This window comes from Leucopleurus acutus (assembly GCF_964270905.1).
Source record: "Leucopleurus acutus genome assembly, chromosome: 17".
NCBI classification, from domain to species: Eukaryota; Metazoa; Chordata; class Mammalia; order Artiodactyla; family Delphinidae; genus Leucopleurus; species Leucopleurus acutus.
The window spans coordinates 3,407,279-3,429,568 of record NC_139159.1 but is presented as its reverse complement, the minus strand read 5'-3'; the positions used below and the strand labels follow the sequence as shown (position 1 = coordinate 3,429,568).

The 22,290-nt window shown below is 47.0% G+C and overlaps 1 protein-coding gene across 2 annotated transcripts in view; it reads right to left on the bottom strand.

Annotated features, from left to right (window-relative positions):
• Positions 1-22,290, bottom strand: part of RGS20 (regulator of G protein signaling 20) — a gene marked incomplete at both ends in the record, with an annotated part of 76,523 nt that overhangs the window by 24,456 nt on the left and 29,777 nt on the right. The window lies entirely within an intron of this gene.

The window sequence follows — 22,290 nt, the reverse complement described above, 5'->3', positions numbered from 1 at the left end:
TTTTCTGGTAAGCTTGAACTTGGTGGTTGGATTCCATGAATAGCTATTTATTTTCATTATGGTTTCCAAATTCTAAAAATAGCCATTATTGAATTACGCATTGGGAACATGATGAAACATCAAGTATTGTGTGAAAAAAATCTTATCTCTTAGAAGGGCCTGAGACCTGAGTCCGTGTTCCATGAGGTGTAGAATCATAGACAAGATCCTGATGAACGAGAACCAAGAACCTTACAGGACATACATTCAAAACCACCCTCAACGACCTTTAGAAACATAATCTTATCATCAGTAGGACATGATGGGCTCTGAAAGAGTTAAGCCAGAACATAAGGAAATTTGAGAGGAGAAATTCCTCTGTGTGTCCCGAGCGCTCTCTCTTTATAAAGACATCCTAATCCAGAATGACCTCATCTTCACTTGATTACATCTGCAAAAGCCCTTTTTCCAAATAAGGCCACATTTACAAGTACCGGGGTTAGGACTCTGTCTTAGCCCGTTAGGGCTGCCATCACAGAAGACCACAGACTTGGGGCTTATAAACAGTAGATATTTACTTCTCACAGTTCTGGAGGCTGGAAGTCTGAGATCAGGGAGCCAGCAGGTCGCAGTCTGGCGAGGGCACTCTTCCCGGTGGTTCAGAGCTGGCACCTTCCTGCTGTGTCCTCGCAAGGAGAAGGGGACTAGGGATCTCTCTGGAGCCTCTTTTATGAGAACATTCATCCCACTCATGAGGGATCCCAAGGGCTCCACCGACTATTACCATCATCTTTAGGGGTTAGGATTTCAACCTATGAATTTTGTTGCAGGGGGACACGAACATTCAGCCATATTAGACTTCAACATATTTTGGGGGGGATACAGTTTAACCCACGACAATGTCTAACATAGTCAGGTGCTCCTGTGAAGCCATTTTAATGCTTCTTTCCAGAATGAATCATCCCCATTCACGTCTTTAATCTAGAGCTGAGCTGATGAAACAAGGTGATACTTTACTAATGATGTTATATTAAAAGTCATTTTAAAAATGAAAATAACACACGCCCATGGTAGGAAAAACCAGACAATACTGAAGGATTTGCTATGAAAACTCCTAAAGGAAAACATCATTATCTGTTTTTTGTATGTCCTTCCAGATAGCTACACACATTTACACACTTTTAAGAAAATGGGAGCATAGTATACACACCACCACGTGCCTCTCTTTTACACCTGACAAAGCACTGAGGTTCTTTTCACATTAGGACACGTGGTCTACTGCCCACACCGGAGTGAATTAGGTTTCTCCAACTTAAGTGTCTCAGAAAAGACAAAGGCACAACCCAAATGCTTTGCTTCTCGAGTAATGATTTGTTTCTATTGTGTTTGCGTATACCCAGATTATTTGTCCATTTATTCGAGAAATGAAAACAGAGGTAGAAAAGTAGAGTCTAATACCATCTTAAGGGATTCTCTTATCCCTTCTATGGGCGGGTTCAGTCATCACACTGAAGCGAGCACAGAAGGGCTGGAACCTCTGTGCTTAGAAGAGTGGACGGTAAGAAGAGGTTGGCTGAATGAAGGAACACTTCAAACAAAAACAGATGCTTTGTTTAACATCATACCTCATATAAAATAATGACTGTACTTCTGCTGTGCTAAAGAGCTTTACTGTACCATATACAGAAAAAGTCGTTCCATTAACATCCCACCTGAAAGGTCTGATTGGTTGCGCAGCATTCAAGGCTAATTAAGAGAATAATGCTCGTATTTTTGTGGGGTTTTACAGATTACAGGAGACTTTTATACGTATCACCTAATTTCTTCCTTCCCACAATTTCGTTAGCCAGGAAAGACAGTTATTAATTCCTCTTTTCAGTAAAGAAACCAAGGCTTACAGAGGCTTAACTCACCCCCTGAGGTGACACAGATGACCTGTAGCCCAGGTCACCGAGCCTCAGCCAATGCTTTCTTCGTACCAGCCTGTCAGTCCAAGGGACTCTTTCAGAAATCTGATAGCTCAGTGCAGACACGTGCATTTTAAAATACACTAATGTGATAATAGTTCCAGTTATGATGCTTACTTTTACCTGAACATGGTCTAATCTATTTAATATTTAGGCCAAAGGAGCTAAAGGGACTTGTCCACAGACACATGGCTAGTTGATAGCATATGTGGGATTAGAATTCACAAACACACACACAGAGTCATTCTTTCTCTCCAATGCATTATGCTGTTTCCCTTGAGACTGCACATATTTTTATTTTTTTATCTTTTACTTTAAAAAAAATTTAAACCATTTTTAAAAACTGAAGTATAGTTAATTTACAATGTTGTGTTAGTTTCAAGTGTACAGCAAAGTCATTCAGATATATATATATATTTCAGGTTCTTTTCCATTATAGGTATTACAAGATATTGACTAGAGCTCCCTGTGCTGTACAGTGGGTCCTTGTTGGTTATCTATTTTATATATAGTAGTGTGTATATGTTGATCCCAAACTCCTGATTTATCTCACCCTGGTAACCATAAGTTTGTTTTCCATGTCTGTGAGTCTATTTCTATTTTGTAAATAAGTTCATTTGTATTACTTTGTTTTAGATTCCACATATAAGTGATATCATATGATATTTGTCTAACTTACTTCACTTAATATATTTTTAGAAATGTTGACATGCACTTAGGTCTTTAGACATTCCAATCAGTTTTTTCATTTCTTTTGGCCCAAAATGCAGAAACCATTTGCAAATGCAATTGCAGATATAAGATTTCATCAAAGGCAAAATATTAATTTAAACCTGAGCTTGAAAATAATAAAACTAATTTTTAAAAAACAAACAAAAATCCCCAACAAAACATGAATACATGCTGGTGAACATTCAACTAGGCTTCTATCCGGAACACAGAAGTACACAGAGAAATCACAGCTCCTCTGAACTTTCCAATCCTCTTCCCACCCCCAGAAATAACCAGCTTTACGGTTTGATGTGATTCTTTCCAGGACCACTTCTATGAAATTAAGAACGTGTAATTAACTTTAGTTTAAAACATAGTTTTAGTATGCCTATCTAAATGGCCTTGATGCTATGTGTGACCCTGTGCCGTATACTTTTTACTTTAAAAATGTCTCAGAAATCTTCCTGGACAGTACACGTAGCTCCATCTCATTCATTCAATAGTTGGCTAATATCTCATAGTTTAGATGCCTAGATGTATCACAATGTAACTACTGTTCCCCCCAGAGACCATAAAAGATTGGCAGATTTGATTATATACAAATGCTAAACTTCAGAGCCATGAGCAAATATAAACAAGGCTGCCCCCTGCCAAGTATGAGAAAGTTTAAGTATCAATAAGAATATTAACTGCAATGAACTGAAACATCATACGTGTGTACATCCGTGATTTCATAGTGATACTAAAACACTCACTGTTGCTTTTAGAAAATGTTAGGGAACCAACTGATTTTGAAAACTGGTAAATAAGGACAGAGAATCAAGTTTTTATTCTGCCTTTTCCTACACAAACATTACTTCAGGGTAATCCAAGAGTTGATAAGAAGTCTCTCTTTAGAAAAGTTTACTATCTAGTAAATGAAGGAGAATCTCCCTCCTGGACCTCAAGTATCCAACCTCCCCTCACAGCACTATGCTAGGGCGGTCATTTTACGTTAGTTCTTCAGTCTCGCCCTGTAAAGACCCCTCCCGATATATTCTGGAGCCTGTTCGAACGACCGGGTCTTTGTTGCTGCTCTGTATTAGGAACAAAGCTCCTTTCCTCCGGAGCCACGTCTGTTCATTTTGCTGTTTTCTGAGCCTCCCTTGACTGGTACCAACGTGCATCAAAAGAACGCTCTTCCAGGAATGTTCTCTGCACAGCATGCTCCAGAGACACTCTCACTTCCTTGTTCTCTGCAGTCATGTTTCTGAGCATTTAGCCCCACTTGCTCCTAATTTTAGCCTCCTTTTGGTCTTTCTACCTTCTAAGTTTTCCCAGCCTGGGGAAGCTTTTTCTAACATACTTCCCCTCTGGATGCAAAAGATGATGTTTCACAGATTCACGTCAGTTATAGGCTCTGCACTGACCCTGCCTACAGGGCGAGCACATCCAGGGTGTGCTCGGTGGAGGTGGTGACATGGTGGAGGGTTGGGTGGGCCTCCTGCAGGTTCTCCTTGGGGTCTGGTGCTCACCCCGGGGGTGGGGGTGGAGGAAGCTATGATCCAGGTCCCTCTCAGCCCAAGCCCCTCACCCCTGGTAGGACTGGAAGAAATCCAGGAAGAAATTGTTCGTGAGGGAGGAGGGCCAATCTGGTGTGCTGAGCGCGAGGCTTCCAGAACCCAGATGGGAGCTATTTCTGAGGATGAGGGGCTTTGAGGCTGATTAATCCGACAGGAAGTCTTTTTTGGCTGTTGATTCTCTTTCATTCAAGAATCTACACAATGGGGGGCTTCCCTGGTGGCGCAGTGGTTGAGAGTCCACCTGCCAATGCAGGGGGTGCGGGTTCAATCCCTGGTCAGGGAACTAAGATCCCTACATGCTGCACGGCATGGCCAAAAAAAAAAGAAAAAAAAGAATCTACACAATGGATAAACAACAAGGTCCTACTGTAGAGCACAGGGAACTCTATTCAATATCCTCTGATAAACCATAATGGAAAAGAATATGGAAAAGAATATATATCTGTATAACTGAATCACTTTGCTGTACAGCGGAAATGAACACAGCATCGTAAATCAACTCTACTTCAATAAAATTAAAAAAGAATCTACACAATGGAGTTTGAAAAATAGACCAACTGAAAGCAGCAGGGAAGATTTCACTGCTGAACTCTCCCTGGGTTTAGCCACCTGCTCTGAAAACAGCCACAGGTGAATACATCTTTCTCTGAATCCCAGGCTCCAGGCATAAACACCGATCACCTGAAGCCAGTTAAGACACAAACAGGCCCTCCGCCTGCTCTAGACTCCCACCTGTTATTAGCAGCTGGGAAATGAAACGAATTCAGTCAATGGCAATGTTTCTACTGTTTCTGGGATCTTGCAGTCAGCGGGTTTTAAGTTTGAGAATGCCGGCAGCTTATCCTGTGGCACACTTGTCACCAGAAAAACTCCAACTCACTCTGGCTCATGAAGTATTAAGGACGAGCTGGAATTACCTGCATTAACTTCAGCACAAATAGACCAAACATCAAATCAAAGCTGTGTCTTCCACCTCATACGACACAGAAAGCTAACAATTGTTAGTAGCTATAGTGGGTTTTAGAGGGAGAGAGCTTAACTCTTCCGCTGTGCAAAACTATGAGTTCTCAAAATTTTCTCTTTTGGTTTTATTGTCTGAATAACTTCGGGACTATTTTAAGAAATGGCTGGTTCACTGTTCTAGTAAGGGAAGTCAACCGAAAGCTTAATAATAACAACAGACTTTTTAGAATTATGATTACTTCCAGATGGATGCTTACACATGTCCTGAGCTTTTAAAAAACTACTGACGTATGTGACCATCTGTTTTTCAGTGACTTTGAATGGAAATCTTTACTATTTTGTTGATCTCGCTGTCGCCAAGTTTGTAACTTGAACCACCAAAGGTTTTAAGGCTATGACAGTAATGTCTTTTTCTTCTGTTGTTACTAAATGAACATATTGTATGACTCAACCTTTACAACTGCCTTCGGGAATTATTAGAAATAATAAGAAAGTATGATTGGAAGGAAATTAATAAATTATGCATGCTTTTACTTGTTCTTTCTTAATACCAATCAACAATTACAGGGTATTTTGTCAAGTACTGACTGAAATCTTGACCATGGGCTTTCCGTACCCCAGGAGGCCATGGGAGTTTCTCAAGGAGACTGTAGGTGGCTGCCTTCCCGATGACCGCTTAGCCCAGGGCACCTCTGAAAGAACTGCACACTTATTAAATCTTTGCTGTGGGGCTGTTTCAGGCAATTTTCAAGTCGCTGAAGAGTGAGAATTCTCAGGTTTGAGTGAGAATTTCTGCTAGCTTTTTAGTATTTCAAGGAAATAAAGTAAAACAAGGAATAGGCTCTCTAAGAAGAATTTCTGAGCCATCATTGCAAATTACAGAAAAACAGGACAAAATATCTGCAACACGGAAAAATTAATGTCTAAGATGGAACTTATCATTCCTCGGGCAAACCCACCCATCCTCTCCCGCCTTCTACCTTGGTGAGCAGCGTTACTATCTGTCTAGTTGAAGTTACCCTCAACTTCCAACTCACAGCAAAACCAGAGGAAATCTACCTCCTGGATGTCCTTCTTGTTGCCCCCTGTTCTCTCTCCACGTGCCACAGCCCGGGTCCACATCGCGGGGCCTTGGATTAGGAAGGAAGGCTCCGTATCAATCACTCTGCCTCTTGGCTTGCCCCAGGTCACTAGAAAATGGGTTAAATTGTGCAAGGATGTCCTTCCTCCCTCTGAGGTTTTTCTTTTTTACTCTGCCTTCTGAAGCATCATTGTAGGTGGTGAGCCTTGTTAGGGAGGAAGTTGACCTTTGGATGAATGTGCTTTGGCTTGGGAAATACATTTTCAGTTTGGACAGCTGAGAAGGGAAGGCTGAGGGACAGAGGGACAGGCTGCCTGATGCTGCTCTGGCTTGGGCTCTGAAGCATGGAGACAGCCAGGCTGTCAGCCTGGGTCATCGGGTTACAGACCTTGCCAACATCATAGGCAGAAGCCAGTCGGGAATATGGTTTGCTTCTCGCAGTTTCTTGTGTGCTGTGGCTCAGGGACCTAACCATTGTGGAAGGTGGCTTGCTGGAATGCAGATGTAGCCAAGGTTAAAATGATAACCTGTATACTCTCTATATAGTTACAGAGAATAGAGACCCTGGCAAAGCTGTTCTCTGCTTTTGGGAAGTGAGAAGAGTGCTTGCCTTGAGGAGGGAGTTCGGGGAGCTGGTAACGTGCTGTCGTACAGTGCGAACAGGGCGTTTGTTACACAGGCGTGTTTGGTTTGTGAAAATGTACCATATGTGCGCTTTTCTATTTGCAGGGCATCGTTTTAAAGAAAGCTAAAAACACAATCGGGAAAGTCTAGCAGGAGACAGGGTAATGGAAGAAAGGGAGGGGACCCCGCTTTTATAACCACCGGGATACCTGTCCCTGGCCAGGGCACTGACCGCATGAGCCTCGCAACGACCGCAGGGTAGTGCACACGGGCCCGGGAAGCCCTCCCACGCGAAGCGTGCACGACGGACTCCAGATGCCTGCTTGCCCCCCTCTCCTATTCAGGTGTTCCTTCGTGATTTTCCTCCGCTGCAAGGTGTTTTCCTTGTCTTCCCAGTGTTTTTGACCCTTGTGTCACAGAACTGGAAAGCATTATGAGGAGGAAGCTTTCAAAGAAAAATAATGACTGAGGTGGTGTCTGTTTGATGCAGAAATCCTACACAGTTCTTTGCCTAAATCTGGTGTCCAATAGGCACAATCACGCTTATTGCAAAGGACTTTAGTATTGTCCAGCATCCTGGGATACTGTCAGCAAGACATCAGGAGAAATGGTAGAGGGGATCCCTTCTAAACATCCTTCCTGGCTGCTCCGTTTCATGGTTTCCCAAATGTTGAAAATATGCCAAGTCTTTGTTTGATGGCTTCTCAGGAGGTTCAGGTAAAGAGCGACCCAGTTATAAACCCAGCGTCAAGAGGTTAAAAATACGACCTGCGTTTGTTTTCAAAGTGTTCTCCTGTTGAACTGATCACAAACGTGTACTGAGCACCCCCTGTATGCACCAGCGCTGCAGGCGCTGGACCACGGGGGTGAACTAGACTGTTTCTGCCAAGGGTTCCAGTGAGAGAAACAGACACAAGCCATGAAAACAAATAGGTTGGAGAACTCCGGGTCCGAGAAGTGTTGCCAAGATGGGAAATGGTTGAGACCCTAGAGCATGACGTGGGGACGACGGTCACAGTCAGGGCCTCGGGGCGTCTCTGAAGAGTGGGGGGTCTCTGAGGAGAGGGCACCTGAGGAGAGGACTGTGACATGGCGTGTGGGGCTTGAGGCTTCTAAGAAGGAACTGCAACCACAAATGAGATGGGCATGTCCCTGGATCACGCAGGAAGTGCAGAGGAGGAGGAAGGATGGAGGCTGCTGAGCACAGGTGAGCACAGGTGAGCAAAGGTGAGCAAATTCCCGCCAGGGAGGCGGGAATGGGCCGGAGGCCTCAGAGACCAGGGAGCTTGTGGAGGAAAGGATGAGAGCGGGTGAGTGTGCAGGAAGGGCGGTGCGGTCATGGCGCGGGGATGGGGTCTGAGGATGAGGTTTCCCAGGAGGTGTGGGCGGTCATCGCCGACTCCAGGGATGGCTGAGGTGGGGGCTGACGTGGGGGAGGGCAGTGGACTTCTGGGGTCGAGAAATCAAGGCGCTGGGAGACCAGAGTACAGCACAGGTCATTGACAAGGATGCTGAAGGAATAGAATGATGACAGGAACGGCGCTGGAGAGGAAATGATGGCCACACGCTAGAGTCTTCTACGTGAGGGGCAGGGATCAGAGGGTGAGCAGATGCTGGAGGGAGCGGTACTGGGGGTTCGGTCTAGGACATGCATTCAGGAGAAGTGTTTTCTTTATGGTGGTAAATGCACGTGGCAGAAAACACACCACTTTAACCATTTTTAGGTGTACGGCTCGGTGGTGCTAAGTGCGTTCACTGTTTTCCAACCCTCACCTCCATCCACCTCCAGAGCTCTTCTTCTTCCCAAATTGAAACTCTGTCCCCATTAAACACGGACTTCCCCCCTCCCCCAGCCCCTGGCACCCACTGTTCTACTCCCTGTCTCTGTGAATGTGACTCTTCTAGGTTCCTCAGATAAGAAGAATCGTAAAATATGTCTTTTTGTGACTGGCCTACGTCACTTAGCATAACGTCTTCAAGGTTCCTCATGTTGTGTCCCGTGTCAGACCTAAGAGGGAGGGTTTTGGGGGAAGACAGTGAGGAAGTGTCTTGGGAATGGCAACGGGAGCAAAGAGACACCCATCTGACTTCTAGGAGTGGACGTAAATGGTGCAATTTCAGCAGAAAAATGTCCCCAATTACCAGGGCCGTGGGAGAAGCGCTGTCCTCGGAAGAGTTGCCACACTTCAGGGAGAGACAAGAGGGGAGGGACATCGGGGGACAATGTGGAGAACTAGGGGCGTCTTGCTGATGACTGACTGGGTCCCAGGGAGCACAGTGGGTGTGGTGGAGGGGCACCTGATGAGGTCATCACGGGACAAGCAGCCCTGCGCTGACCAGGATCAGAGAGGCCCAAGGGGTTAACTGGGGGCTCCTGCATGTCTCGGGCCCCCAGCCCACAGCTGGCCCTTCCAGAAGGATCGCTGGGAAACATGAGCGATCGATCAAGAATTTAAAAAGCCGTGTAGTGGGAACGTAGGAAAAGCCATCGTGGGCTTTTGAGTCAGAGGGCCTTCCAGTCTGACCTTTGCACTTGTGAGGCCTGGACCAAGTTCCCTCACCTTTCTAAGCCCCCCACCTCCTCATCTGTATGATATGAGCTACACTGAGATTTGATAAAAGTAGTAAATGAGAGAAGGTACACGAAACCATGGTACTCTGAAACCATGAAGTGCTAATCCAATGCCATAGTTATTCCTCTGAGTTAGTACTTACTGATGACATTTAACGTAGAAGACTATGGCAAGTCCTTAAATTGTGTTCTAAGATCATAAACAAATTGATCCTATGCCTTTGGGTCTATATTTGGTGGAGTCAGCTAGCGAGGCCCCTCCCTGTTCGCTCTCAGACATCTGGCACCTTGACCATTCACCAGCCTACGAGCAACCTCAACCGCCTCTGAGGGAAGGCAAGCCGTGACCAAAGCAGCTGAGAAAAGCTAAGGATGGGAGGACTGGAGAAGGGGGTGTAAACCTGCTGGCCTGTCAATCAGAGCGAAAGAGCACTTTTGTGCTGTCACTGGGGAAGCCCGAGGACGGCCCGCTGCTGATGGAGGAGGAAGAGGCGTGGGCCCAGCCCTGGCTTTCCCACCATCAGGCTTTGTGGCCTCGGCTTTCTCACCTGCAAATTGAAGGAGGAAGGTGCTCACTAAGCTCTTGTTATTCTACGATGCTGTCATTCCCTGGGCGAGCTACGCAGACGTTACCAAATGAAAAAAGCCAGATATGCAAGGCCACATACTGGGCTTCCCTGGGGGCGCAGCGGTTGACAGTCCGCCTGCCGATGCAGGGAATGCGGGTTCGTGCTCCGGTCCCGGAAGATCCCACATGCCGCGGAGCGGCTGGGCCCGTGAGCCATGGCCGCTGAGCCTGCGCGTCCGGAGCCTGTGCTCCGCAACGGGAGAGGCCACAACAGTGAGAGGCCCGCGTACCGCAAAAATAAAAAATAAAAAAGGCCACATATTATATGATTCTATTTATATGAAATGTCCAGAACAGGCAAATCTGTAGAAACAAAAAGTAGATCAGTGGTTGCCAGGGGCTGCAGGAGAAAGAGACTTGGTGAGTGACAGTTACCTGTGGTAGGTTTCTTCTTAGAATGATGAAAATGTGAAAATGTTCTAAAGTGGATTATGGTGATAGTTACACGCTGTGAATATACTAAGAGCCTTGAACTCTGCATGTCTAATGGGTGTGACCTTACATAAATCACTTGCCTGAGTTGAGCTGCTGTTGGCCAAGTCATTCCCACTTTCTGTTTCATGAAGTGCATGTGAGTCAGGTACAGTAGCTAATTGGGCACTGTTCATTTCACTGGGTATGACAGTGGCATTCCATGACTGACAGCTGAGACACACCAGAAGAGGAAAGAAAAATACCCAAGGAAGAAGGGAGAGAGAAGACAGCGGGGACTGGCGGCCATGCTGTGCTGGTGTGCCCCAGCACAGAGATGATGCTGGGGAGACGGGGATGAGAGCATCCCACAGCGCTGGGGCATGGTCCATAAGGGGACCAGTGCCGGGCTCCGGAGGGAAATGCTACATCATAGCCCGGAACCACGGTATTTATCAGAAATCCTAAAGTGTGTGTTTGGGGGGAAAAAGTGCCACGGAAATCCTTTCCCTGCACGTCACAGTGCAGATTCTGTACAATTGGAGCTCTCGTGGACGTCTCAGACTCCAGCGTCTAAACGGACTCAAGTCCCATCCCCTGCCCCCGCTGTTTCCTCCCCTGTCTGCTTCAAGTCCATCCACGGTGCACCAGCCACTCACATCCCAGGAGTCACCTAGACTTTTCTTTTCACCTCACTCATTGGTAAGCTTGTGCCCTTCCCTCCAAACCCACTGCACACCCTCCAAAATGCATCTCCCTCTGCTCTATCCCCCAGATTTTTGGCTACAGTGGCAGAGATGAGTAGTTGCAATAGAGACCACATGGCCCTCAAGGCCTAAAATAGTTACTGTTTTAAAATAGAATCCAGACTTTGTTAGTCCCCTCCTGTGGCCGTCAATGGTAATGCATGACACCAGAATAAAAACTCTATCAGAGGCTGCTTTTTCCCCTAACAATCTCCCACGAATGCACAACTTCCCCTCGGTCTAAGTGAGCAAAGGTAGCTGTAACCACACCTTACTCCATTTACTCTGTGGAGCTGTCCCCGCGCAGACTCAAATCCACGCCGTCTGGCTCCAGGCACGGGTCCCTCTCAACACCCGCACAGTCTCACCCTTCGCACCACAGCTGTGCACAGGCTACGGTCAGACAGACTGGGGTTGTTTTTGGACACCCATCGGTGGTCTGCTGCTGGTCAGAACGGGCTAGGGGATACACCAGCACACGGTCACCTTGGTTCTATACTGCCTTCGTGTTCCCAAGACAGTTCCCGGCGGCCGGGCCGATGGGACGTTTTTGTCTGCTGTTCCTAGGGGGTGTGTGACAGGATCTCTGTTCCTCAAGATTTTGGTTTTCTACAATTTGCACCAAATTATCTCCTGAATTTTAGGTCCCCACGCCCTCGGCATGAAGTGTTCGATGGCTAGTGCGCTGAACAAGCAGACCTAAAGTTGAAATGGATCGAAATGTTTAATGGTTGTGCATTTTGGACTCTGTAGGGAACCACAGCCATTCGATTCTCCTTTTGTGAGACCACATAAGGCAGTCAGACGCGGGGATTTAGGAATAAAACCCCCATCCTAAGGGATGCATAAAAAGGCTCATAAAGGACCGATTTCCATTAAAAAATAATCTCTACGTAGTCTCCTGATTCTCAGACTACTTCTGATATATTTTAACAAATATGTGCTCTAACTTAGAATTTATACTTTTATTTCCTTCATGATTTGGAACAGATCATTAGAAGATAAGGGAAAAAATAATATGTCTTTTGGGAGTTAGTTTATGAGATGTGTTTACCACCAACAGGTTAGTTATGCATGTTATTAGATTTTGCATACTTTTTTCATACCTCTTTGTGTCATTGTATTCACCCTCCTTTAACCCACATTTATTCCACCTGGTCTGGTATGCCGTTCAGTTGTTTTTGTTAATAAGTACTTCATTTTGCCAAAAGAACAGTACAGAACTTCCAAGTCATTTAAAGGTCTAGAAATAACTTACTTGCTTTAGCGGAAACTTAGCTCTAACAAGAATTTGATAAACTCTAGCTTGTTGTAAACTAGACCCCATACTTCTTTTTTGTTTGGCCTCGCTGCATGGCATGCAGGATTCTTAATTCCCTGACCAGGGATCGAACCCGTGCCCCCTGCAGTGGAAATGCAGAGTCCTAACCACTGGACCGCCAGGGAGGTCCCGAGACCCCATAATTCTTGTGCCTTGATTTAAATCTGCGTACAGATTGTAAAGAGTGCAGTCAGATGCTAGACCCACAAAGCCGGCTCTTATCACGCTAGAGAGCTAAACACAGATGCATCTTGGGCCTCAGGGATGCAGGCCGGAACGCTGTCCCACTGGCTGGGGAGGGGGCGGGCGTTCCGGAGAGGCCTGCTACTCCAGAGCCATCCAACTGCCCCCAGGACTACTATTTCCATTCTAAATTTAGAGTAGAACTTAATTGTTCCCATATATTAGTGAGGTCTTTTTTTAAAAGAAACAAATGCTGAAGTCAAAATAAAAGAGCAGAGGGGTAATAGGAAATTTAATATAAAAATTAATCATATTTAAATAACGTGGAGATAACATTAAAATTACTCACAGACCCCACAGACTCTCCTCTGCAAAGATTAACAACCAGCTGTCCTTTCCAGAAAACACTGTTAGCCTTTTCTTCATATTTCCTAATATGGTCTTCTTGTTGCCAACATCTTATAATAAACCCTAGTGGCTATAACACCAAGTAGCTAGATGTGAATTTTGCTGAGAGCAGACTGCTTTGGATGTCATTCTTCCTGCCACTAAAATTTATTTATTTATGTACTTGGATTTATTTGGTCTAAAAAGAGAAGGATTTTGGCAAAATATGAATGCATAAACTTACTTAGTAATATTTTCATAGATATGAAGTTATAGGTATAGGCATTTCATATCAAAGAACTTTTTTCAGCACCCTGTTTGAATGGTAAAAGTTTCAGAATCTGTACCAGATATAAATATATCAAAATATGTGTTTAAAATCAGATTATCCATGTTCAGGGGCCTAAAATAATGATGGATAAATATTAGAGGAATAATGATAACAGCTACCACTTAACTGAATACTCTCGTGAACCCTCTACTGTACATTTCTTGTTATAAAGTAAGTGTAATTATCCCCGTTGTACATCTTTGGAATCTGAGGCTCACAGAACTAGCAAGAAAGTCAAAATTCAAACCCAGTTCTCTTTCATTCCAGTGCTCATGCTTTTTACATCTCACAACTGCAACCTGAAGCAGGAAGAGCTGCAGGGATTATAATGTACTTCTTTTCCTACTAACATTTTTTTTTTTTTTTTGCGGTACGCGGGCCTCTCACCGTTGTGGCCTCTCCCGTGGCAGAACACAGGCTCCAGACGCGCAGGCTCAGTGGCCATGGCTCACGGGCCCAGCCGCTCCGCGGCATGTGGGATCTTCCTGGACCAGGGGCACGAACCCGGACTCCCAACCACTGCGCCACCAGGGAAGCCCCCTACTAACATTTTTAAACTCACAAAACATGTATTGCACTTTATATTCATACACGGCAAAATTTTTAATGTTCATTTTCTAAATTGCATTGGAAACAAATGATACTATAGAAAGATAAAAAATGTGATTCAAAGATAGAAGAAAAAGAAACTTAATTCAAGAAAAATGGTAATAGGTCAGCTCCTGAGCAACAACTAAAAATGTTAGCTGGATAGCTGAAATCCCATTTCTAAAGACATCAAAGAGCTTTGGAGGCAAAAAGGCTGAATTAACTAAAATGTCTGAGGGAGAGCTCCTCCCCAGGGAGCAGTCTGTCACCATGTGTCTCCTTCCCTGAGGGCGTATGCGGACTCAGGGCATGGGCTGAGGCTAGAGTCTCAGATGGGAGAGCACGTCTCCCTTCAATAACAAGGTCTCCCTCAGACACACGGCTGCCCTCCTCGTGACCTTTACCAGACTGTGGAAGCCACCTGTGGAAGGCGGGGGCAGAAAGAAGCCTCTGGAGGTGAGACCGAGTCTCCTGGTCTTTCAAGACTGAGGAGATTTAGGTTTCAGCCTAACTGAAACCCATTAGGCTCTAAATCCGGAAGCCCAGGAGAAAACACCTGAAGAATGGGAAGTAACTGAGATTATGTAAGTCTTACTAAAATTGCAACCCGTGCCAACCCATTTCAATACCTGTTAGGACTGAAGTCATCAGCTACTCATTCTCACAGAGCAAATCCCTCCAAGGGAGATTCCTTGTTGGTGGAAGATGTAATCCAAACCTACACAGTTTCTTTATATATGACGTCTACATACAACAAAAATTACTAGATACATGAAGAGACAGAAAAATGTGATCAATGATTAAAAAACAAACAACAGGTACAGGCTCATAAAAACCTAACACTGGATTTAGTAGGCAAGAATTAGATGAAAAAACTGATGAAAACATGGAGAATTTCATCAGAAAACTGAAATGTATTAACAAGCATCAAAGGGACATACTACATTTAGAATAAAACAGTTTTTGAAATTAATGATCACTAGATGGTTTAACAGAAGACTGGGCACAGCAGAAGACAGGTCACGTGAACTAAAACACATGTTAAAAGAAAGTATTCAAGTTGAAGGAGAGACAAAAAATGGACAAAACTTAGGATCGAATAAAAGACATACATATGATTTGAGTCTCAGAGCAGGAGAGAAAGGGAGAAAACTGCTAAGAAGCAATATCTGAAGAGATATTGAGTGAAAAATTTCCAAAGCTGATGAAAGAGATCAGTTCACAGATACAAGGAGCCCAATGAATCCAAAGCAGGACAAATATAAAACCACACCTAGGCACACTGTGTTCAAATAGTGGCAAGCCAAAAGCAAAGAGAAAAATTTTAAATGAGCCAGAGAAAGAAGACATGTCACTTTCATAGAAGCATGACTTTTCAGCAGAAACTACAGAAGTCGAAAGGTAATGGAATGAGAGTGTAAAGGCAAGACACAGATTGGGATTTGCAATACACACACAGATAGATAAACAGAGAGACACATTTTTGACAATAACTTATATCCAGCATATATTAAAAACTCGTACAAATCAATAAGAAAAACACAGACCATACAACAGAAAAATAGGTCAAAAACTTGTAGAGGCAGTTTACAAGAGAAGATATACAAATGGCTGAAAAAAGATGCTCAGCATCATTAGTAAGCAGGGAAATACAAATGAAAACCACAATGCTAAACCGCTATGGACACCAGAATGACTACAATTAAATCCGTGTACAATACTAAGTGCTGGTGAGGATGTGAAGCAGTATATGTTGCTGGTAGGGGTGTAAGTTGGTTTGGCGTGTAAAAACCGCCAGTATGTAATAAAGCTAAACATACACTGGATCTATTACCCAGCAATTTCATTCCTGAGCATCCAATGGAAATCAGGGCTTAATGTTTATCAAAAGACATGAATAAGAATGTTCACATTAGTATTATTCACAGTGGAAACAACTCAGATGTCCTTTAGGAGTGGAATGGAGGGACTTCCCTGGTGGCGTAGTGGTTAAGGATCCGCCTGCCAAGGCAGGGGACACCTGCTCCGGGAAGATCTCACATGCCGCGGAGCAACTAAGCCTGCGAGCCACAACTACCGAGCCCGTGAGCCACAAATACTGTAAGCCCACGTGCCCAGAGCTCGTGCTTTGCAAGGAGAGAAGCCCGTGCACCGCAACGAAGAGCAGCCTCTGCTCTCCGCAGCTAGAGAAAGCCCGCGCACAGCAATGAAGACCCAACATAGCCAAAAATAAATAAATTTAAAAAAAAAAGAATGGAATGGATACGTGAACTGGGGTGTATTCACACAAAGGAACACTGCAGTGAAAAATAACAAGATATGCAACAACAGTGAATGAACAAGAGGGGATCTTAGGGATACAGGTTGAGAATATCCTGTATCTTGATCTAGAGCAGTGGTGAGCCCCCAGGGCACATTTGGCAATGCCTAGGGACATTTTTGGTTGTCACTTCCAGGGAGGGGATGCTACTGGCATCCAGCGGTAGAGGACAGGAATGCTGTTAAACATCCTGCAACGCACAGTTCAGCCTCCCACTGGGAGGGAGTCAACCCAAAATGTCCACAGTGCTGAGGCTGAGAAGTCCTGATCCAGACAGTGGTAACACGAGGGTAACTGAGAACGTGTACATTTTACTGTAAATTATAACAAATGAAGCTAAAAAAAGCAGGACTCTCACAAAAATAGCTACAGTTCCTCACTGAAATTTAGAAAACGTACATGAAACTTCGTTTCCATTTTATAAATAGTCTAATTTATTAAAGAGTCCTAACCACCTGAACTTGCCAGGAATTGCATTAAGCCTGGAAGAACTAGACTCTTTGTGTGCAGTCCCTAATAAATGGAAAAAAGTATCTACACCTCTCTATAGAGCAGGAGGTGCACAAATTAGAATCTGGGTCATCACAGAAATGGATATTTGTAGAAACACAATAAGGGTATATGGTAAAGTCCATACATCTGGGTTTCTCTTGCATCTACTACAATACAAATAGAGAAAAACATACATGTACTTTTAAAAACAACAGTCTCATAACCTTGATTCTAAGGATAATAACTTCTTGCCATTATTTATCAACAAGACTTTTACATACATTTAGGAATCTACTGGTCCCTTAAATCTTACTATCACCACACCCTGAGACATAAAAGTCACTTAGAAGTGTTGGGTAGGGCATGGGTTGCACAATTCTTTCCAGTGTCTTGCAGAAACGGAACAGCTATACAAGCCTGTGTGGATCTAGCCAAACAGCCCCAAAAGGGCTGCAAGTGCTGGGTGTGTTGCAGCCTTAGAACGACGGGCACCACAAACTCGTGTTCTAGCTCTGGAGCAAACACCGTCCAGTTAACATCAGAGGTGACAGGGGCACAAACAGAGACAAACCAGACAAAAAGATGCTTCCCTCCGCTTCACCGTTGGGCTGAGGTGCACGTGGTCAACCCAGGACCTCAGGAAGTCCAACTGCTGGGTGACTTTGCATGAGATGCTGTTGTCTAAAATCCAAACACTGATATGTACTTGAGAAGGATTTTACAATGTAAAGTAAAATTAATTAATAACTAGAAATCGAGCATTCCCAAACCATCAAGGTCAACTGGCTGTAATAATCATTGAAATAACTCGAGTGAAATATCACTGCTGGGCAACAGAGCATATTACTCATTCTTCACAGATGATTCCCCATGCAAATAGCTGAAATCTAATCAGCTGGATTCTATGAATTCATAATCACAGAATATCACCTTGGGCACTCAGTCATATAAGGCTTTGCCGTGAAGAGCTGCTGCAGAAGCCCGTTCAATGGAACTGGGAACGGACTCACCCCGTGCAGCGCTGTCTAAACTCTTGAACTGGCTGCTCAAGGTAACATTCAGGGATCATCTCAGAAGTGTCGGGTAGTCAGTGACTCACTTGTACTGTACTAAATGCTAGGCTCTGACTCGGCGTGAACCCTATCAGTTGCTGCTGACACTATAGGTATTTGAATAGAAGCTCACACTGTGAGTCACCTGGTTGCTGTACAGAAAACAAATCGGCAATATTCCCAGTTGAACAGTGATTCACGTGATAACCATAATGGGACCTGACTTGATACGTGTGATTTCAAAACTCAGTTCTGCTGGACTGGCTTGGGAGCCTGCTAGAAAGCCACTCCCTGCTTAATGCCCTGGATTTCTGTCTAAGAACATGTGTCCAGAGAGGCAGAGTCAAGGGTAAGACACCGCGCTCACGACTGGAGAGAACCGTGGTTCCTTCTTCAAGGGCGCAGGCACAGTTCCTAGAGTGCCTTCCCTGGCCGACAGGGCATTCCTGTAAGTAACTTCGCAAGGCCAGACACTCACGTGAAAAGCTCTGCCGTGTAATTTCTAAACCGCTTATGTGAGGTCTGGACCTTTAAGCCACCAGCTGCGTCTGTTTGTGAAAGGTGAATGTCATTAGACCGACACATGCAGAAATGAAAAAACAGCAGAACTTTCGGAACCGGTGTTCAAGTGTCTGGAACGAAACCAGTCACCTGGCAATTGCATTAAAATAAGAAAGCTCTTTTTCCTTTTTCACGCATGCTTGTCTACAAAATATGGAATAATAAAACCTCCTGGTATGTAATCCTGAAGACTTTCCTAAAAAGCTCTCTTACAGGAAAGACCTTCAAAGCCATCAGGAAGGAGATTTTTAAACATTTAAGAAAAGCTCAAAACTGATTTCTAATGTAAAACCGCTGCAAGGGATTAACAGAATATGCAGCCGAATGGGGCACCTTAAATTCTAACGCTGGCTCTACCTCTTGCTTGATCTGGGACCTTCCCATAACTCAAGCAAGTCATGTTGGTCGTATCTTCTGATGTGAGGGACCATGATAAAGTGGTTGGCCAGCAGTAGCCACATTACTGCCCGGCCTTTCTTATGTCGCTGATAACACATGCTTGTATATTTTTTCCTTATATCATACCTTCTGGTTTCCTATTTGTTAAAGGTTCATAAATCTGCAGTAAAAAGGAAATCACCCGTGTGGTGTGTAAGAGGCCTGGGCAGAGCCAGAAGACCTAATTCTAATCCCATTTCGGCCTCTCTTTAGCTGCAGATATCTGACCTTTAACCTCTCTGAATGTTTCCCCACCTGTAAAGTGAAGGAGGTAAATAAATAATCTGACTTTTATCATTCTATATTTTTGATATCAAGGGCATTTTGGCTAAAATGTTTACAATGATCTTAGAGAAGTTAGCATGTCTAGCTCCTAAGTTTCCACACTCTCTTAAGTAAAACTGACTCCAGGCAATATTTTAATGCAGACATCAGATTTTCTGTATATACCATGACCTAATACATAGTTTTAATGCATATCTGTTTTACAAAGTGAAATATTTTGAAGGTTAGAGATAATTTTCTTAAAATGCTATTTGAATCACTGCATATAAATACTTCATAATTATTTGAAATAAGAGGGCCCAGATGATATAGAAATGTATTGTTTTTAAATTTAGATACTGACATAGAAAACATTTTCTAAACATTTTCTATTTTTCAAATTTTGACGGACATCTTCTATTTCATCACATATACTCTTTGTAACAAACAAAATGTGCATTTTGTTCCTCATCTTTTAATATTTTGAAGTCTACTTAGCCAATTTAGCACCAATACAATAACAATAGTAATAGTAACTTTTGTTTGGTGTGTGTCAGAGCTCTGCTGTATTAATTTACTGAATGCTGGCAGCCAACCTGTGAGGCAGGTATTTTTCTTATCCCCATTTTACAGATGATAAAACTACGGCACCGAGAGGTTAAGCAACTTGCCCGAGGTCACACCGCTAGGCTGAGATTTGAATCTAGACAGTTACTGAGTCCAGGGCTCTTACCCATTAGGCAATACTGCCCCTCATATGCGATACTGATACTGATACAAAAGACGCCACTTAAGGAACAGGAGATAAACCGGAAGAAGCCCAGTAGAAAATCAGGTTGTGAGCAAAAAACTAAGAGTTTACAGATAGAGCCTTTCCATGACACATCTCCTTCGCGAAGTCGGGGGAGGAATTCACACCATTTCGTGAACTCGGACCCCTGTTTGGTCAATTCCACAATCTGGAACCACCAGAAGTGAAAGAAGCCAAGCCACGCAGCGGCCCTGCGACCTGCGCTCCAGAGGAGGGGGGGCTGACCCAGGACGGTAACGAGACGGTGCAGAAGCTCCCCGCCTCCGGGGCCACCGCGAGCACCCGCGGGCGAGTGACTTCTGCTGCCCGCCCGCGCTGCGGGCACCGGCTGCGGTCGCCGCAACCCGCGCCCTCCGGCCGATCGGCTGGGCGGGGGCGGACAAAGAGCGCTCGGCCTCGGCCGGATTCTCCCGAGGAAGGGATGTGGGAGCGAGTTCCCTCGGAGCGCCCGCCCCCTCCCGGCCAGAAACTCGGCCTCGGCGCTCACTCCTCCACCCGGCCAGCCTCGGGGGGCGCGGGGGGCTGAGCTGCTGGTGGGGCCGCGTCGCCCGCCCCGCGCCCGCGCCCTTCGCCACCGTCGGGCTCGCTCCGCGCCGCGGCCGCCCGCCCGGGCTCTCCTCGGACGCTGGCGACTCCCGGGGGCTCGCTAGCCGATCGGGTCCCCGCGCGCTGCCCCTCCCCAGACCCCTCCCTCGCCGCCCCCCTCCCCCGCTGCCCATCCCTTCCAGCCCACTCCCCCCGCCGGGGGAGGGCCCCGGGCGCACCAGCCAAGCCCGCCGGAAGCCCGCCGCCTCTGCGACCCCTCCCCCGCCCACTCCGCCCACCCCCCGGGGAGGGACGTCGCCGCGCCCGCCGACCCCCCGAAGCCCAGTCTCTGCCGCGCGCCGCCGTCCCGGAGGTCCCCGCAGCCCGGGCGCCAGACTCGTTCCAACTTCCGAGCGTAGCCCCGAGAGCGCGGAAGACTCAATCGCCGGGTTCCTGCAAGAAAAATACCCGCGGCGCCCGCCTCTCCCCCTGCCCCCCTCGGCTCGGGCAGAGCGTGGGGACGGTTCTGTCCATTCGGTTTTCCGAGCTTCAGTGGCGACACCGAGTCAGGCCCCCAGGGTCCGCGGCGGGCGCCCGCTTCCCGCCCGGCTCCTTGGTCCCCGCCGTAGTGGCGCGTCTCCGCTTCCTTCCCACCTGCGCTCAGACCACCCGCCTCCGGCGCCCGGGGTTTCCCAGGTCTGTTTCGGGTGTCAATAGCCCACCCACTCGCTGACGCCGGGCCACAGAGGTCGAACCGTGCGGACGCCCGGGCGGAGCCCCTTGAGACACGGTCACACCCCAAGCGCCGCACGCCCTGCACGCTGACCCGCTCCCGCCACCGTGGTCCAGCAGAGCGTGCGCGCCCCGCCCGGCCCCGGCCACGGCCACCTCCCGGCCCGAGGCCACAAGGCGAGTCCGGGAGGGAGAAGGGGGCGTTGAGGAAGTGGGTACTCACGCTTCCACCGTCTGCCCCGCGAGCCCGAGGGGGAGCTGCGGCCCGCGCGCCTCCGTCGGCCGTGCGCATGCGTCCCGCGAGTGCCTTATTTTTATGATAATTCTAGGTGCTGCCCTCGCTATGCCCGCGTTCGCTCTCCCCGGCTTTCCTCTTCCTCTGGCTCTCCGTCTTTCCTGTCGCCTTCTTCTCCCCACCCCCCTCGCCTCGGCCTCTCCCCGCCCCTCCCTCCCCCCTCCCCGGCCGGGCCACACAGGGCTCGCTTCCCTCCCGCGGCGGCGCGCTCCTCTGCGGCGGGGCGGGGGGCGGGGGTCCCCATCCATGCCGGGACTGTGGTTCTCTTCTTTAGCCCCGGGTTAGGAAGTACTGAGAGTGTGGGCCCCGCAGAGCCCCTCGGCTCTCCCTATGCTTGGGCGCGCGGGAGCCGAGCGGGACCCCCGGCGTGCGGGAGAGCGCGCTGGGATCTTGTGAATGGAGCGGGCGGGGGGAGGCACCCGTGTGTGCGCGCGGGGTGCGCGGCGCGCCGGGGTGCTCGTACCCGGAGGGTCCGGCCGTGGACTCTCCGCCTCTGGAGGCCGGTCCCCATCATCTCCCTTTCCCCGGGGTGCTTCTCCAGCTCTATCCCCGCCCCACCCGGCTGCAGCCTCCGCCTCCGGAGGTACCAAACTGGAAAGGGGTTCCTCGCCCCCTCCCCGCCTGCCGGAGCCGAAGGTCCCACCTGGCTGGGTGGCGGGGGGCGGTGGCTAACTCCCGACTCCCGAGTCCGGGGAAGGGGGGGACCCGGAGGGTGGCGGGAACCCCGCCGCCGACCAGCTCTGCGG